General features: G+C 34.7%; 1 protein-coding gene across 50 annotated transcripts in view; it reads right to left on the bottom strand.

Moving 5' to 3' along the window:
• Positions 1 to 16,737, bottom strand: part of PTPRD (protein tyrosine phosphatase receptor type D) — a 1,180,356-nt gene that overhangs the window by 455,806 nt on the left and 707,813 nt on the right. The gene's annotated exons all lie outside the window — the stretch shown is intronic.

Raw genomic sequence — 16,737 nt, 5'->3', positions numbered from 1 at the left:
GTGACAGAATGTCTTCAGCTTAAATTTGTACTCTGAAGTGCAGCTGAAGATTTTTAAATCAGTATTCTATTGCTTATTAAATTGAAAAAAGCAATCACAGAACCATAATTTATGGTGGAGAAGTAGAAAAATTACTTTTATGTGGGTCGTGGTTTATGAATGGTACTGCCCAATTCAATGTCCCCACTGAGAGAGACTCTCCCAAACCAAATACCACTCGCTTGCTCCCCCTCTCCCCTCCCACTTCCAGCTCCAGGATGGAGTTGAGAATCCAAGGCACTAAAGGTGAAGATCATTGGTTGAGATAACAGCTTACTAGAAACAGCATTGAGATAAAACAAAGCACAACAGCAACAATATTAATCAAAAAAGTATACAAAAGATAGGGTGAGTCACATGCAAAAATGCTCACGATGGACCTGAAGACAATGAGCAATGGCAGATGATGCCAGCCCGGTGGTTTTTGACCGGAAGCCACACCCTTCTTTTTGGAAGCCAGAGAGAGTCCCTTCCTCCCACCCACAGTCATGGCAAAATCTAGGACAATGGATTTGCAAATAGTACAGACGGTGTCTTCTGTTACTTGGAATTCTTCCCTTGATTATATTTCCCACAGGAAAGGATTTACTCACTCTCAATTTTCTATCAAAATTTTTATTGTTTTCTTAGTCAGTCTTTAAAGAACCTGGGTAGAGAGGAGAGCTGTTTCTTTAACAGTGATTTTGCTCAATGCACTCCTGAAGCAACCAGATTCTTTGAACAACTGGTCTGCTTCATACATTTTACACAGAAACCAGCAGACAGTTACAGTTTTCCTTGGCAAACACCCACATATTTCAGATTCTAGAAATTAAAGTCATGTTATAGAAACCTGGTCAGTGTATGTTAAAGAGAAATGAAACTGACATGTTTTGTTCTAGCAGAAGGCCTCTTTATGTCCACCACAAGGCAACCAGGTCTTCTTGCCTTTCCTGGCTACTTCTACTCTCCCATTTACAGGAACAAGGGATGGGCTGGCTTAGGTATATGTCATCCTCCTGGACCTTGTGCTGGAACCTTGCCCATAGCTGGGAAGCAGTGAGTAGATCCTATGTGCACCATACTGACTTATCCCATATTGTGCTCACATTGCAGGCCAAAGAAGAAGAATGAACAGAAGAAATATGGCTAAAGCTAATTTTCATTCAGTTTACAGGACTGCAACAGGAGACACAAAAATGGAAGAAAGATAATCCAAGTCTAAGCATTTGTTCTCTGTGCAGCAGATGCCTCAGGGCCCAAGAGGAGACACTGCAGAAATCAACACCTTTTTTTGTTCTGTTTTTCAGTTTGTACTTCCATTTTTGATGGAGGCTTCTGTGCCAAGCCAAGCTCAACAGAACAGCTTCATTGTTTGTTCATTTTAATCTGGCCCTGAATTTTGCTCTGGTTCATACATCCTGAAGATAATCTGATTTTATGTCTCCACAATACTTTTACTGTATATTTGAAGACACCCAAGGGAAAAATATTGTAAACTGGTACTAACAATTTATCATGATATAGTTTATTCTCTTATATTTGGGGTTTTTGGGGGTTTTTTAATGGAAAGACTTCAGGGGGGTGTCCTTAAAACAGAACATGTAAAAGTTGCTCTTCACAAAAATATTGCTTGCCAGAGGGGAAAAAGCCCTCTTGGGAATGGGGAGAGTGTGAATTTGTATAAATGAGTAGAGTAAAAAAGTTAACACCCCATCTGAGTAAATTTTTTTTTGGTTTATATATCATCGATTCCGTAAGCATGTCAGCATGACCCTGGATTTCAGTGCAGTTTACAGCCTCTTGCCACATGCTTCCATGTGCTTTGTAGCAAAATGTGTAATAAACATTAGTTCCCATTTAAAGCTAAAAGAGTGGTTTTTACTCTAGGTGCTCCTTTCCTCAGTAATTTCAACAAAAGAGACAAAAAAGTCAACCCTCCAAATACCTCCCTCCCCCTAACCTAAGGGAAATTTTTGAAAATACTTAGATGAATGAATAATTTTTCACATGTGGGTAGTCAAAGTGAAGTTCTACTGACAGAGTAAAAGACATAAATTATACATGATTTAACTCTTTCAGTAAGCATTGAATGCAAGTGACCAACTGAGTGTTAAATATATTGAGCAAAGGAATTTCACTGTGCTCTAAGGCAATTTAGGACATGTATTTCCAAAAACACAACAATAAATAAAACAAGTGTATTTAAAAAATAGTTCAGAGGAAAGGCATATTTTTAGAAAAGTAAATTACATATGCTGCCATTGCATAAATAAAGTATCTAGTGGACAAAGAGTGGATACAACCTTTATTATACTTGAGAGATAAAATGTAATTAAGATAAATGAAGAATTGTTTGTCTGCTACTGGAAAGTTTTCTGTTCCATTTGTAAGAATATTTTAAAAACATCAGTTCAAGTCATCTTGGGGACCTCTACTGCTGAACAGATGCAGTTCTGAATTTGCCCTTTGGCTATTAACTTCGTATTAAGTTCTCCCAGTAAAATGATATAATAGGTTATTTTCTCATTCCTCAGTCTTTGCTCTCTCCTCTTCTTATATTTCAATAATTCTCTCTCTCTCTCTAGTCAGAGGAACTATCACTTAGAAATTATTTGCTGGCTTTGGAGCAGGCTGGTGTTCCCATTACTTTACTTTTAAAATTTTAAAAAAATTATTATTTTATTTAATTTCTTTTTCTTTTCCCCTTTATCAGCCAGACACTGTCTTCAGTATTGAAGTACCTGTCCTCTTTAGCCGACCTCCTAACCCATTTTTCTTGCTCCATCTTCCAATGACAATCTTTCACAGAAAAGCTGATAGTCCAAAATTTTCCCTGAATCTTTATTATTTTTATTATATTTTTAAATGAAAAAGCCTAAATATGCAGCTTCTCTTCAAGCAATAACTTACTCAGAAGTACTGCACCAAAGTCTGCTGTCTAGTACCAGTATTAGTTTTATCAGTTACAACTCCACTACTTTCAGTGGTATTGCACCTTTTACATGTTGGTCTACTTATCAGTAACATGTTTTCTCTGAGATAAAAGTAAGGACTGTAGGATCATATTTTTAGTTTTCATAATAGGTATTAATTAGGGAATCAAGCAACTGACTTTTTTGTATTTCTGCAGAAGAAATAGCTTAATTAATGCAAATGTACAGTTACACTGAGGGCTGGTACAAGATAAATGCACCACACATTTAGAACACAATCTTTCTCAAAAGTGATGCTATGAAACATTTATGAACACTGAAGTCTATACACATCAGCAAGCCTGCTAAAATTGAAAAGAGCTCCTTACTCATGCAAAAATAAGCAGATGCTTAAGTGCTTGCAGGAACAAGTTTTAATTTCTCTCCATGGGTACTGGACAGATCCTCTGCACAGGGATGAGCTTCAGTCAATAAAATGATTAACAACAGTAACACACACTGTAGGGAAGTGTATCCACTCCAGGAAAATTAATTTAAATTATGTTAGCTGTGGTCTGATCGGTGACATGTAAAAACTTAAATCTCTTGAGATATACTGCATTATAGAACAATGTCTGCAAGTATTTTACAGCAAAAACTTGTTTTCCTATCTTGTGTAGGACATGTCAAGACTTTTCCACTTAATGAAAGGTTACTATTTTGGTTTATTTCCTCCCAAAAATGTATTGCCCATGTTTTCCATTTAAAAATATGTTTCCAGTCATCTCTGTTTACTTCTACATTTTCTTGTTGTGCTATTTTCTCTGACTAATTTCCAGTGTTTTGATCTTTCCCAAGTCTGGCTATAATAAGAGAAATCTCAGAACTATTTTTGAATACCCTCTTCTAATTTGCAAAATTATTTGGAACTGAAGACACATACACAAATAAATCTCTGTATCCTGATTTAATAGTCTATCTTGACATTGCCATATTCATGATATCATGATATCAGCATTTCAATATTTCATCTTGACTTTGAAAACTCATTAAATGCTTTTAAAAATCTGGATTACAATATCCACCATTCTTCTGTAATGGTAGAGAAGTCATAGAATTGGTTCCAGATTTACTGAATGCAATGGATGAGTTTTCTTGAGCCCCAAGATGTAGTTTGAATCAGTCCCTTAACTAGCACCAGAAATTATTTTTAAAAAAGTTTTTTATTTCATACCCATGCCAGAAACCCCTGTATAAAGAATAGCTTTACAATTGTTCCATTATTAAAGTCTAAACTTTTTGAACCTGTTTTTCCCAAAGGGAATAAACTGGTCACTCATCCAATATAATTTCTTTCTAGCATTTTCTTCAAAGATGAATTAATCACATTAAATTTTTAGCATGGCCTCACATTTCTGTCAGTGGTGCTTGAACTTCTCTGCCATGTAACAGCACTTGCACCTTTGGCTATTTCTTTTGATAAAATACCATTTGTGTCTTAACTTGTCTTTACAGCCAAAAAAGGGATTACATGACGTCCTTTTCTCATTTCTCATTAAAAAATTAATATGGAAAATTTTTAGTTTTAGTACTCTGATGCTAGATGAAACATAAAGGGCTTACAAAAATAACAAAGGTAGCAGCAGGTTCTGTGGTAATAAGATGTACTAAACTCTAACTTCTATTTCTTCATGAAGAATTCCCAGTGTCAGGTTTCACAATATATTGACTAGTTCAGCTGATTAGCTAAAGCTTGTGAAATCTGAGAATATATTTATATGTTAATTTATATATAGATCTTTATATGCATATATATTTTTATATACATATATATGTATTTATATACATATGTATATTTATATACATATATATATATTTATATGCATAATTTTACATGCTGCTATGAAATATACACTTGCTGTTTCATCTCAAAAATATAACTTCATGTAATAACCTGACCATAGGACATAACCAGGTGTATTTTTATTCTCTATAAATTTACACAGAACTGCCATTCCAGAAATCACATACTTGTCTCATACACTAACAGAATTTTCATGCCTCTGCCTCAAAAAAAATAATACACAAACAGAATATGAATAACTGAAGGATAATAATATTGATAATAGACAATTTATTTCACCCCATTTTGTCATATATTTTCTTATTCAAACAAGAGAGGTTTTAAGGTTTTGAATTGGTTTGGGGTTTTGTTTTAGCTTTGGTGATTGTTTGTTTGTTTTTGTTTTGTTGTTATTGTTTTTCATTGTCCTCTAGCTTATTGTTGCTCTGAGGCTATTTTATAATCAGGAGGACCTTGTTTTTAATAAGCTGAAATTGAGTTTAATTAAGTGGAAATACACCATGGGAAGTGAAGAAATTTCAAAACATCCCTGTGACAGCAATAAGCAATGTCCTCTGTGTCTAGTTGCTGATGCAGAAAGGATATGTAGAAATTATTGCATATGGAGAAAAAATTGTATACCTTTACAGTGTGCCTATTGTATAACAGAAGATAATTTGCAGTTAAGATTTGAAACAGATCAGTGCTTCATGATGACATAAGATGAATAATATTACTTCGTGTGTGGGCAAGTCCTAAGTCGCAAAATGAAAGACTGATCAGCAGAACAACCAGAAAAGTTACTGTGTTTGTGGGTCAGATTACTTATATTCCTAAAAGCTCAAGCTTCCTCTGAGCATGTAAAATTATTTTGTTGCTTAAAAAACCCATATGGAGACTAGCAAGGCTGTGTAAACAAAATTCAGCACTAAAAACTGTAAAAGGGACAAAGTTCATATCTGATGCAGACCATTAAATTATTGGGGCAAGGGGAAAGGAGGCATGAGAAGAGTAGGAGAGACAGTTTGTTATTGCAATTGAATAAGGAAACGGGTAGTAAAAACCAGAAGACACAAATAGAACTAGGAAGCTCTGTGATCATTCACATTACTTTCCTTTTCCTCTCCCTTTTTGTCATTTGATTTGTATGGTATATGCAAATACATTTTAACACAATGTCAATTACCCTCCTTAAGAATGAAAAGTGGGACCACATTCCTTTAAATATTCAAATGTGGAGTCCAGAAGGTTCTTTAAACAGAAAAAAGAGGAATTTAACAATTTCAATATAGTGATATACTAGCACTTAGAGGAACCACTGCTAGAAAATAATTCTCCACAAGATCTGCTACACTATGGAAATATTGCTCAAATCAAATGACAACCGAAGTAGATATTTGTCATAAGAAACCTACCATGATTTTAGCTGATCTTTCTGTACCAATGAATAAGTAAATGGAATACATATTAGTGGGGATAAAATAGGAGTGGAGCCTTTCTTCTCCCTTCAAGGACAAATTATTTTCTCCTCAAATATTTCAGTAGAAGAATATGTAGGCCTTTATCATCAAAACAATGAAAGTCTTGCTTAGACAGGATGCAAGAAGTTTGATAAATGAACACGATGATTTTTGTACATGTATAGTACTAATAAAAATTTCTGGAATAGCAGCTGTATACTAGTATATAAAAAGAAGTAGAAGAATAACATTAAATTACAGCTGTACCATCTTAATTTTCATGACTTTTAAGCCATGAAATACTGCATAGATCTAGAGCACTACTGTGCAATATTGAATTCTGCCATTTATCTTAAACTAGGAATAAGTGAAACACTGAATATCATTAAAGTTAATAAGGGAATCATCTTAGTTGTTCTCAAGAGGTAATTTTGAACAGGAAAAAAACCCCAAAACCCAGTTGATATTCAGAGTTGCTAGGGAATTAAATGAGATGGTTGCCAAGGTGAAATAATATCTGAAAATTCCTGACATACATCATCCAAAGGTTTCTGTAGTCTAATCTTCCATTTTGGCTCAGTGTTACCAGTAGTTTGAATACACACATACTGTTGCTAAGGACTGATGCTGTTGCCAGGTGAAAATGGCCCATATTAACCTGCCACAAATATCTAAATATGTTGATGGAAGTGTGCTGATAAAAGATAGGAGAAGCATGTCTTGGAAAATTGGATGATCTATTATTTCTTATCCTCCACGTAACAGGGAAGTGACTTTTCTTACTCTTTGTGCACATGAACTCTAACCCATAAAAGTATCCGTAAAGTACACAACAATGATGATGTTATTAAATGAACATTGTGTTCTACAGCATATAAATCTTAATCAGGCATTCAATGTAACTTATAAAATTGTTACTGAGGGGATATGACTGAAGTCGGATAGTGTGTAATTCAGACTAGCAAAGACATATGATCATTGCTTCTTTATCTTTAAAATGATACTTTCAAGCCATTCTTTCTTCTTAAATTTTATGAAATTTGAGCACCATTATCTCAAAGCAACTAAGAATATGCTTGAAGTAAAATAATTAAATAGATGCTTTGAATGAAAGTGAATAGGTTCTTTAGGTGTTGTGTGTCACATAGGTAACCGGCATCTTTTTTAGATGCTGGCTAAATTGCAATCTAATGCCTTTCTGGCAATTTGCATATATTTCCAATAATATTTTGTAGTACAATATTGCTTGTAAAATCTAAGTCATTTCAGGGAGCAGCTCCTTGTTTATAAATCAAATAGAGAAAGGAATTCAGTAAAAGCCATTAGACAGAAATATCCACACAGGAGGGCTTGAGAAACAGTTACAGCATCCTGTCTTGATAAAGACTACTACAATACACTACATGCATATAATTCTAGCTTTCATTTGTCACTATTGAGTATAGCGCACTGACCTGCACTATGCTACAGAAAAATCTATTGTATTGGATGAAATTATACATTTTGAGAAAATTAGTTTACACAAGGGCAGTACGTAAATGGCAAAGTCCCAGAGTTCAGCTGCAGTTTTCTCCCTCTTTAGGATCCTTCCTAGAAGACATTTGACCATCTTCAACATCTTTCAAGGCAGCTTTATTCTTGCTTTTGCCAGGCTTCAAAAGAGACTTGTAAAAAAGTCACTTAAGAGTGTGATCTTTACAAAACATCTTCTTGCTGTTTGACCCAAACTCAAGTAATTCTTGAAGTCAAAAAAGCTAAGAAAGCACGACTGCTCTTGTGCTGTGGAAGTTTGTGGTTGTATGCTTAGCTTTGACTGGCACATCATTTCTTCTCTGGACCCATCTATTTTCTGCCTCACTAAACTTACAAAACTCTGCATAAATTTTTCTTTTCAGCTTGTTCTGTAATCCTATGAGCACACTGTCTTCCTGTTCATCCCAGTCAGTAAGTGCCAGCTGTTGGGTCCTGGAAACAGTTTTATTTATGTGAAATAAAAAAGTGGAAAAAAAAAAGTTGATCAGAAAGCTGTGAAAACAAGAAGATTGTGCTGAAATATTGAATCAGAATGTTTGAGTCAAGAAGGAATTATTATGGTTTCTGTCAATCAACATATAAACAAACAGACTAGATAAGTTTTCTATGGAAAGATAAAACTCTGAGTGATTTCAGTCAATATACTAATGCCTTTCTGATTGCTCTGTTAAGCATGAAACAGAGGTCATGCTGAGAAATTAAAAAAACCTCCATCTTTGTGAAATGAATGTAAATTAATTATCTTTATATATTTTGCCATATTGAATCTGTCAAAAATGTCCTCATTTTTAATGGGAAACACACACACACAACACCCCATGCATGCCTATCATATTTTTACAAGTTATAAAACATGCGTGCATTTTCAATACTTAGAATGGAAGCATACATATATTTTAGCCAAAGGCAGTTAATATGTACATATAATTAACACTGAGTAACTCATTGTATGAATTACAATGGCTTCCAGGAGGCACTGCCTCCAGAGTGAGAGAGAGGAAGCTGGTCTTTATGGAGATGCAATGGGAGAGAGGTTCAGCTTCACATGGATCTGAGTTCCCCTGCAGAGTTTTGAAGTTAAATGAATACCTATGCTATGGAAGGGAATGACACTACTAGGTAGTGGTGCATTAATTCAGTATCCCAGAATACTGCCTTGCTGATGAGCCACATACTCCCTACCCTTTTCTGGAAGAAGGAGACAGACAGCAGGTCTTGCCAACATGGACAGCAGCAATGGTATCTCCTTTCAAAATTCTTTGCATTTGAAGACTTTGCATAGGTCAAGAGCATATCAGAAATTATAGATCTCTTACGAGAGAGTCTATCATATTGTACCTGTTTTGGTAAGAAACAGTATTTTTGACAGTACTCTCTCATACAAAAGGTGTCTCCTTTCTTGTTCAACTCAGCTTCTTTTTCCCAAGTAACAACTTTAAAGTGGAGAAGAGTGGTCCACATCTCTCCTCACTACATGTTGTCCAGCCCATGCTATCTGCTAACTGGGGTAAAGAAAACTTGCTGACCTTTTTCAGGCAAAGTATGTGAAACCTCAGACTTCTTCCCTACCACTATTTGTGTTCAACCTGTCACTATTTTTCAAGACCAGAGACATGTAGCAGATCTGGTAGGGCTTAAAGTGTAGCCTTATTCTTGAGAAGACTCACTTTTTCCTCATTGGTTTTCTTGGAAACAGCTGATGTCGGAGCAAAGAACAGAAGTGGTACATATAGCTAAGGAGACTGGAGAATCCAGAAAGACCTTTGAATTGCTAGGAGGATGTATGTACTTGTTTTGGAGACCTAAGGAGTTACATATGTCCAAAGAGAAGTCACATTTACAGTGTCATGTGCCAAGATTTCCCCACTGCCAGTAAACTGGATCACTCCAGGTAACATCTCGAAATTCTGGTAACGTCTGGAGTCTGGATATATGTGATTATCATTTTATTTTCGAATTAGCAGAGTTCAGCGGTAACTCCATGCCTGTTTCTCTTGTTCTCAGATATGATGTTCCCAAAGGGAAGACCAGTTGGGAAGAATACACAGGCCTTCTATGTTGACTTTTAGAGATCATTGGGCTACTCATGGGTGAGGGAGAAGTGCTGGTTTGAACTCAAACTAGCTGTAACTTACCATGAGAAAAATAAGCAAATTTAAACAGAGAATTCTTGCTGTGTTCCTCTGTCTTTAATCAGTGTGCCATCATACATTATGCCTTTGTGATATGTAAAAGAATAGGAGGTCTAATTCAAATTAAATGTTCTACAGTGACTAGTTGGTGCGGTTGTTTGTTGTGCTAACAGTGACATTGCAATATAGGAGCTATGAATAACAGTATTGCAATGAATTCAGAAGTCTGCTAAAGAAAAGTATCCAACAGATCCCAACAGATACAATACAATGAAAAAACATCTAGAACAATCTTATGGATAATTTTAGTGTTTCTGTGAAGAAAGAAATAATTTACTACTGTACACAATATATCTATATATCTATTAGTATTCACAGGTAAATTTTAATATAATTTTAGAATTTGCTGTTTAGAGCAAGAAACAGAACTACTTTCTAATGAAAAAATTGGCAAGCAAGAGCCACTAATAATACAAACACCTTTGCATCTGTTTCGTTTGCTTACTGGTGAGGCTTGAGTGATGGGATACAAAAAGATAATAAAGTCTACTCATTCATTCAGTTTCTGAGAAGGCTTAAGAAGATACAGCCAGGTAGTCAAAATCAATATGTACTGCCACAAGTGCTAAGCTAATTAGGAAATGTCATGATTTCTTATAAGAGTTAACCAGATCTTCTAGACAGGTCAGTATTGTTTTCCATGTTTTCTGGAACTGAGGTGCATGTGGAAATATGGAAATTTCCTTTTATTTTTGATATTTGCTTCTTTGCACAGTTTTTTTTCAAGTTTCTTGTTTTTTTCTTTGGACATCCTTTGAAACTAGTCATTAAAACAAACTTGAAGAGCACTACCGATAAACTTATAAATAACATTCTAAAACTTTAATACGCTTTGAGTTTACTGGATCCTACATATTATCCTATGAAGGAGAAATAAGTATAAATCCTAAGGTCTTCACCTTATATTACTCGTAACTACTTGATAAAGAACCACGTAAGGCATTGTGTTTACAAGGAAGATTCAGAGAAATTGCTCCACTATGAATGTTTTACTGACAGTATGGAAACAGGATGGAGAAATTATGTTTATATGAGAGATCTTAAGGGAAAGAAGATGCATTGTTACAGGAAATGGTCTTCCAGCTGTGTCCTCTATCTTCAACATATAAAATTTGAACCTTCCCCCTCCTTTGTATCTGGTCTGCCCACTTTCAACATAATGATAGAGGAGCTCTGTTATGTTCTAGAAGGATAGCAAGGGGATATCATAGAGACAATGCTGGAGAAGTCTGTTTTTTCTTTCCTGAAAATACTATGATAATACATATACAGTCTTTTCTTCATTGTTTTGTCACACAGTAAACCACTGAGTTCTGACAAGAAAAATACCTACTTTTCAAACATATGCATATCAAATGCATATCCATACACATAAAAATACGTGTATATCATCAAATAAATCATCTGACTTATGGAATGGTATATTCCATAAGTGGAGCCAGAGTTCAGAGAGATCTCATTATAATCAGGACAAAGTCATACCAAATCAACATTTTCAGACCCAAAGAAAAAAATGGAAGTAAGCAAGAAATTTGTAATGCATAAAATGAAGACACTTCTGGTTTTACAAAATAAATAGTAAGTATAATACAGTTATCAAATATACATATTTATAACACAAAACCAGACTTTGTACACAAACATACAGCATTTGGCAGATCATAGGGATTTGAATTGTTGTTTATAACTTTTTATGTTGAATGTCATATCTAAAATCTAGCTGACTTTCAAAGCAAACACTTTTATAGGCAATATAGATGTATTTAACATCCTCCCAACACTGTTTTACTTTAAATCACTGAATAGTTTTCAATAAAAACAACCAAAAATATACTTTTTGCAGCAGGATATTAATGAAATCGGCACAGTCACAGTGATGACATAAGCAGCAACTATTGTTTTCTAATTTCTGTGAGTAGGAAAAACAGCTACAATAATAAAAAAGCTGTAACAGAAGAATTCTAAAGGACTGAGTTCCCACTTTTTGGCTTTATAACCTTGTGTCATCTATAACTACATGTCCCTGTGCTCAAATTTATGCAAATGATTCCTACTTGTAAGGAGAAAATTGTTTTTACATCGACTTGCCAGAGAACCATCTTCTTTTTCTCTGATTTCCTTTTCTACCATAGGATTTTACACTCAATTTATCAGGCAATTAAAACTTGAATCAACAGTTACATAGCAATTGTGCTATAAGGGGAATATATTGCAAACAAAGGTTTGATTAACTCCGGAACATGGCAGTAAAAACTGTAGCTGGGGTCTGTGTATCATCCTGAAAACAAAACAAGCCACTTGTTCTTTAATTGCCCTCTCTGGGGAACAGAGGAAAGGATGGGATGTAATAGGAACAAGGATAAAATATGGACTAGGCAACAGGTAGCCAATTTCAAACTTTGGTCAGTGAGTAAAAACAACTGCTGCCTTGTATCTTTTTAATCACCACAAAGAGATTTGCTCTTACAATAGCTTCTTAAGAATTCCATACATTACAGATGCTCAACTGCCACTAGCAGATATTTTTTATTCATAGTTTCAAGGCAGAGCATAAACATCACGCAAGGAAAGCTTTCACTTTTAGAGAGGAATATGATTCAGACTAATTTCTTGGACAAAACGTGTGCATTCTCCTTCTGCATATACATATTCAGGAAGTTCCACCTGAACATGAGGAAGAACTTATTTACTGTGCAAGTGACTGAGCACTGGAACACATTGCCCAGAGAGGGTGTGGAGTTTCCCTCACTGGGGATATTCAAGACCTGTCTGGATGCAATCCTGTGCCACGTTCTCTGGGATAACCCTGCTTGAGCAGGGAGGTTGAACCAGATGATCCATTATGGTCCCTGCCAACCTGACCTATTCTGTCATCCTAGGATACCGAAAATTTGATGTCCGGGTTCGTAATTTGGCTCTTCCTGTGATGGCCTCATGAAATCAACACCAGCTTTCACGGTATTGCATAACAGATATGTTATACAATGGAGCTTGGCCCTCCATGAATTTCTCATATAACTTTTATTCCACAATTCCTTTTGAGAAACATTTCTGAGTACATGACATCTGCATTTTGTGGATTTTGTCTGGTGTAGAGTAGCTGTTCAGAGAAAAATGTGAGAAGATCTAGTCTAAGCATAATTTTTGACTCAGGTTGTGCAAGCACATCCCAAGAGAAAACTAAATATCAGGTGTTTGGTTACACAGCAAATTATTCTAATATCAGACTTGTCATACTTCAGGTGCTGTTTTCATGGCTTGAGTGGAACTACAGGCCTACTGTGACTGAAATGATAATGAAATACCTTATTTACAAGTAAAAATCTATGCAAGTCATACTTCTAAAATGTCTTTTCTACAAGGCAACTCTGTTCTGTGACTAGGAACAAACCATGAGCTGTCAAGAGAATTCCTGAACAAAGAAAGCACAGGGAGAATAGGAGCACAAAGCACAGGTCACATCATGACATGCCTGGCTGCATAAATTCCAGACTGAATGGTCATCTGCTCTCCACTCTAAACAAATAATTGTGCCCTTCAGAGCATTTTTTTTTTAAGAGATAAAGCCTTATCCAAACCTATGAGTGGAAATGAACACCCTTGCTTAATTTCAGAGTTTTACATAAATTTTCAGAGATCAATGAATCCCAGAAAATAGATTTGCTATGGAGGAAGAGAATAGAGATTGCTCGTGCATAGAAGAAGGAATGGAAAATGAGGGAGAAAGAAAATAGAAGAAATAATGAAACTGAAGGCATGCAAAGGGAGGTAGGAAAGGGGAAAGAAGGAAAACAAGTTTAGAGAGGGAAACTTAAAAAAGAAGGGAGACACTGAAAAGACAAAGGGAAAAGAGAAAAGGAAAAAAGTGAAAGACAGAGGAAAAACAAATAGAAGAATGAAGAGAACTGGAGAAAGATAAAGTAATCAAACATTCTTTAAAGTGTGAGACTCCTTTACATAAGCATGGAGAAATAGGAAACAGGGAAAAAGATCAAGAGAAAGCTAAGAAAGAAAAGGAACACCTGCTCAACATCTCTGTCAATGACATAGAGAAGATGGAGGACGCATGCATCATGTCTGCAGAAAGACCAGTTAATAGTTTAAGGGCTAGTGACATAAACATGGAGAAGAGGTTAAAAGCTAATATACAATATTGAAATATGAAAATACTATACTTAAGATACCATATCTCAGTGTTTCTCTCTCCTTTTCTATAAAATCATTGCTTTATGGTTCATAGGTTGTTTCACAATTTTTCCTTCAAAAAAATTTTGCTATGTTTTCATATTACAGGCAGAATTCTCATTTAGAAGGGTTTTATAAGGTTGTTGTTGTTCAGAAAAGGCCTTGACAATTAAGCAATATATTTCATATCAGTCCGTTTTGAAATTCCAGCTTACCAGTGTTTCAATATGTAATTTATTCAGAATTAAATATTTTTCTGAATTACTAGGGTTATTTCTTTGTTTCAGTTGATTTGTCAGATTTAAACAGGAGTTGAAAAAGCAATTTTTTAAATTCAGAGATGCCAGCTTGTCAGAACCTAAATCAAGGTGTTTCTTTTAAAGCTCATCTTGCATAAGGAAGTCTTCTGTGAATATAGGGATGCAATATTGTTTATTTGTTCTTCACTTCTCCCTGGAGGTATGGTAATATACAATTGTGATTAAGTGACAAAGTGGATTTCCTCTTTTATCCTCACTCAATGGGATTTTTTTAATTTTTGCTTTTTCTCGTCATAAAACTAAATAATCTCTCAAGTCACATTGTGAGTCCAAGAGTTTCTAATATTTCAAATTAATTAATGTGTTTGTTTCATTATTACTGTAAACCAATTCAGGAGAACAAAGAAGAAAATTCAAAATATATTCACTTTCCACCAAAGGAAATTTAAGCAACAGTAGCATTTTCTGTAGTGTTTTACAGATGTCTTTCTTCCCTTAAAACTAAAGATTAAGAAATTATTCTTCTACAGTGTAAAACTCCACAATCTGTGTTCTAAATGAAACATTTAAGAAGTCTACAATAATAGGTCTAAAGGTGGATGGTTAGTTGAAATAAAGCCCTGCATAAGAAATTATATCTAAAAGCTGTTATTGTGTCATTAATCCCTGAAATCAACAGCTGTGCCTCATGGGCTGAAACCTAGTTTCAATTAAATCAACTAGAAAGTACCTAGCACGTAAATCTCCCAGTGCCTTTTTTGATAGCATGATTCTACCTTGAAATTAATAACTATATATATATATTTATTTATACATGTCTTTATCTGTATTCAGCTACTGTGTTTGTATCAAAGAGAATGAAAGAAATTTTCCTGAGCATTCTCAAGCAAATGTGAAAAATGGGTACCATGAATACTCATTTACTGTTGCTTAAGTGCTCAGAGACTGACCATTTGTATGTATATTGCTACAGTTTTAGGAAAATCCATAGCCATAAGTCTAAATGAAGGCCTTCTCTTGACACTGAAACTCAGTCTAGTTATATACTGCCAAAGAACAGAGTATTAGAATACTGAAAACAATTGTTCAGTAATTTTCACAACAACTGGGTCAGTGAAATATATTACGAAAGCAGAACAGATTTTCTAGAACTTTTTGGGAAATTCCGTACTACAGTTTGAGACCTTAAAAAGTATCTATTCACCTCCTTGTTAATCTTTAGTATTTCTGGTTCATATGTTAGTAGTAAAAATTGTGTGGCAATGTTACTTACACAATTGAATTGCAGCATACAGTAGCTCATGTGAAATGACAGAAATCTGACTTGAGAAGCCCATGACATAAATTTAGGGTAAAAATGCAGGCTTTATTCTGCTATCACTTACCCTGGTAATAAAATTTCCCATGAGTTAGTAAAGGCAAAGCCTCAATGTATGCTTTCCAAGGACTCACTATCAGTGCCTTCTAATTCTTGAAAAGATGACAAAAAAAAAAAAAAAAAGGTAAATGAAAATTGGAAGAAATTTATTGTAATGTATAATTTCTGTCATTTTGGTGTTATTGGGATATCTGTAAGTTTGTGAAGGAAGACCAACCACAAAAGTTTATGGAAGAGGGAGCAAGGCTGAAAAGCGCATGGAATGTAAAAAGAAAAGTCCACATTTAAATGCCAGAAAGGAAAGGTAAGTATGAAGGAGGTCTTAGGAGGCACAGTTTTGGGTAAAAATTGATTAGATACATAAATGATCTAGATAGAGAAAGTTAGAGTCATGCAGTTTTCAAAGAACACATTGTACTACAGATTACCAATACTGAACATCTAGCAAAGAAATAGTAAGGCAGCAACAACTTTTTTCTCTCCTCTTGCATGTAATTGGCATGAGAGTTGAAAATCCTGTTTGAATAATTTGGATAAATTATTTGGTTATGCGCTTGAAATGACCTGAAGAAATTAATGAGTTTAGAAATTCAAATTTCATAAATTAGCTTTTGGATTTATTGCTAAATCTAATCAGAGCTGTTCCTGATTTATGTAAACATAGCTTCCTTCAAATGTCTATTTATAGGAATCAGAAAATCCACATACATCTGATTAAAAGTTTTCTTTACCTGTACTTTTGTATTTTATGATATGCAAATTTCAACTCAGTTTTAAAAATGGAATAGACATTTTCATAATAAAGGAATTTTCACACTGCCTATGTATTCACATTTCAATACTACAATCCTTTGTATTGCTGTAATGCTCTATTTTGTAAGCATTAATGATCATGTCTCAGAGCATTGCCAGAGGCAGATAATAGAAGTAGCACTAGTGTTTAAAGGAGAAAT

Source organism: Corvus moneduloides, chromosome Z (assembly GCF_009650955.1).
Source record: "Corvus moneduloides isolate bCorMon1 chromosome Z, bCorMon1.pri, whole genome shotgun sequence".
NCBI classification, from domain to species: Eukaryota; Metazoa; Chordata; class Aves; order Passeriformes; family Corvidae; genus Corvus; species Corvus moneduloides.
This window is presented reverse-complemented; position numbering and strand designations above follow the sequence as displayed.